The sequence below is a fragment of the Anopheles nili genome, chromosome X, assembly GCF_943737925.1.
Source record: "Anopheles nili chromosome X, idAnoNiliSN_F5_01, whole genome shotgun sequence".
Taxonomy (NCBI): Eukaryota; Metazoa; Arthropoda; class Insecta; order Diptera; family Culicidae; genus Anopheles; species Anopheles nili.
Window position 1 is genome coordinate 3,291,492 of NC_071293.1, and position 3,744 is coordinate 3,295,235.

A 3,744-nucleotide genomic window follows, 5' to 3' on the forward strand; every position below is an offset into this window, starting at 1 on the left:
ATTGCTGCCCGCGGCTCCGGCACTCCGGGTTTTGCGCGCCCACGTCGCTCCTTTCCTTCTTCCGGCCGATCAGTCCAGTCGTGGGAGAAGGTAAGGGGTGAAGTGTGGGGGAAAGGGGAGGAGGGGGATTGGGGATTGAAGGGCGGTACTTCCTACTTCTGCCGCTTCTGCTGCTGCGTGTCACGTCGCTTCGGTCCGCTGGCGGTTGCTACTGGTGTGGTGCCGCGCAGGTCTTCATTCCCACCTCAGCACGTCCCGCGCTTTCTCACCCGCGCGGGAGAGACTTGCTCGAGAGGGCTCACACACACACACACACACACACACACGTGCACAAATACAAGAACACGGGCACCGGTAGGATCGAGAGTATCGAGTTTTCCTTAACGCTTCTATTTGCTGCCCACGTGGGTGGGCTCACACACTTGGGGGTGTTGGGACCTTCGTGGGTCACGTGGATTACACTCACACACAGACACGGATACCCACGCACACACACACACCCACACACACGGACACACGGGCACAGAGAGCACACCCCACTGCGGCTAAGGCTAAGGGTTTGCGAAGAAAGATAAAAGCAAACAAACGATTATCAGACGTGAGGCGATGTTGGTCGTCGCCACAGCTCCAGCATTGATGGTGGATGACCGATGAAGTAAGAAAATGAAGGGGGGTCAAACGCGAGAAAATGAGAGAACAAGAGAGAGAGGGAAAGATAGCAAGACGTTGCCCCCCTTCAGATTCCGATCGCAATTTTCGGTTGGTTGCTGGGGCGGTTTTTGGTTGATGGGTGGGCGCGTTTGATAGTAGCAGCTTCCCTTCGCGATAACTTGCGCTATCCTTCGAGATACACACCTGAAAGGAGAAAACAGAAGAGCCATGTAATGATGACTGCGAACTGTAGAACTGTAACTGGAGAAACTGTAATGATGGCTGCGTAAGTACACGCATCTACAAATGAGAGAAGCGAAGAGAGAAAGAACGAGAAAAAGAAGAAGCAAAAGAAGAGACCAAAAATGAACGATGACAATGGAACATTGGAAGTATAGAGAATGACGTGAAAGAACATCTAGAACGCCTCCTCTATAGAGCCTCCTCTAGAGTCTCCTCTAGAGTTTCCTCTAGGGTCTCCTCCAGAATGCACGATCGCCTGCCGGCTCAACGACCTTTTGCTGTGTGCCTGTGTCCCCACCCCACCCTCCATCCCTCCTCTCTTATCCTCCTCCATCTCCCATCCCCACGATCACTGTTCCACGGCATGGATTCGTCTTCTTTCCAGGCCGCATTTTTTGACAGCCGCTGTCAAATGGCGCGGCTCGTCCAGGCGGCAACCACCTCCAACAACCTCCAACAATCGTGACCATTCTCGCATGCCTCCCTTCTCGCGGGCCTGAAAGCGGTGTAGTGCGTTCCGCTTGGAGATCTCGCGTTCTGGAACGTACCCCGTCGAGCCGGAGGAGGTTTGTCTCGGTTTCCGCGCGATGTTTGCCCCAGTTCCTGGGACCTGTTTCTAATGGAGCTGGCGTGCAGGGGAGCGGGAAGAGAGAGGAAGGGTACGATTGCGCTCTGGTCGTGGGGTTTCTGGCTCCTGGTGACTGGCTTCGTGTACCATACTACTGGTTCGTAGGGCCACTAAGCCGTTTTTAGAGGCCACCACGGGATGGCCAGGAGAAAGGAACCGCAGGCCGCCAACAGCAACCGAGGTGATATCATCATCCCCTCCCCCCGCTCGATGCCAAGCAGTCCAGGAGCACACGGTAATGATTTTTCTGCCTTCTTTTCAGCCCTCCCCGCAGGAGTGGAAGTAAAAAAAACAGCGCAATTCCATTCCGACAACCAAGGCGGGGCAAGCGGCATGGGGGTATGGTGGGTTAAAGGGGGTGGCTAAAGGGGGTGACGGCCGGGGTAACGGTACATTCCGGCTTGACAAATGAAGTTTTATTTTTCCTTCCACGTACCGCCAGCTCAACCCGTTGGTTGGAGGAGGGGTAGGGGGAATGGGGGGGGGGGGAGAGAGGGTTGATGGTGAAGGGTTAGGGTGAAGGCGAAGAGTGGGGAGGAAGAACGCCACGTACACCGGGAACACTGTGCGGTTGTGGTACGGCGCCACGCCAGTGAGGTTCGTCGCCGGTACCAACGTTGAAGTCACCCGTCGCTAGAACGGTTGTGCAAAAAAAGTGACTTCAACGGGCGGGCGAGCGAACAAGCGACGAACCCGCCAGAAAGCCCACGGCCACGTCAGATACATGCGATTGGTTGCGCTTTGGTTCGCCTTTGGCTAGCTCGTGTGGAGATGATGAACAAATGTGCGTGTGTGCTCACACGCATATGTGCGTGTGTATATGTGTGTGTGTGTCTGTGCGTGTGTGTGCTCATACAGACGGGCCCATTCTGAAAGTGGAGCTCATGTTCCATTTCGAAAGGTTCTGCCGGAAACACACAAAACGACAAGCGAACAAACGACCGTGGAAAGCGGGCACACACACGGGCACGTACACACACACACACACACACCCATGACGAGGTTGTGCGAGAATGAAAATTGTACCGCGCATTCATCAATCCCAACGCCAACGAACCCAACAGGGCGCGTTTTGTGGCTCGTTTCTCGCTAGACGGCACTTTTTTTTGTGTGTGATTTCGATTTTCCTCCATCCACCTCCCCTCTGCCGCCTTCTACTCCTCTTTTTCCGCGCTTCACCGAGGCGGTGGCTGCTGATGCGCAAAATGTAAACGCGTATGCGCCAACGGCACGCGCCAAACCAATTTTCCTGCACCGGTTCCGGTGGCGAGCGATCGGGCAGATGTTGAGTTGTATGGAAATTGTCGGAAACGCAGCTTGTTGCACACACGAGAGCGGAGGAAAAATAGCAACCACAGCAACAACAACAACTGCAACAACAAAAAATAGAAAGGAAAGGAAAGGAAAAGCCTAATTCAACCCCATACACGATCGCTTTTCCGTTCAGTGACTGCAGCGGTACGGTTTAGTGTGCGAAAAATTAATAAAATCACTTTTTCACCCCCCCCCCCACATGTGTACCACCTCTCGCTCTCTCCCTATCCCTCTCTCTCTCTTTCTCTTTCTTTTAGTTACACTCCACTCGAGTGTGCGCATGATGGGGTGCGTGTGAGCGCGAGTGAAAGAACTGAGATGGGACTCACTTGTTGAAATGGTGTAAGGAGTGTTGGGGAGGGTGGCGAGAGGGGATGAAGTTTTTCGGGCCTTCGAACCCGAACTTTCTCCTACACGCTGGTCGCGGTCGTCGATTGGTTGATGGAAAAATTGGAAATATTTACGCATATTAATGAGCCACGGCACAACCAAAGCGACTGCAGCGAGATGGTTTAGAAATAAAAAAGATACACAACCATTAAGCATCTCTGTGTCTGAGCCGTACGTGTACTGGCTGAAAGAAAGATGAACGGCGGACCGGGTTGCGATAGGTTGTTTGTTTTTTTTTTCATCTCCAAGCTCTAGTGTTCCGTTTGCTGGCTCTCGATGGTTCTTCTAGGCTTATTTCACAACTCCACGGTATACGACTGACCCGGGGGCAGACTTTCGCGAGAGGCATCTCACATTTACGCAAATACATGCAAGATACACATACACATCCGCAGATCGGCTGAATAGTGCTTTCGTTTTCGGAACGCATGTTCACGAACCAGTTTGTTCTTCTTTGCGAATCCTGGCTCTGTGTAACTGACGTCATCAAGCCGGTCTCAAAAACCCCTACCCGAGGA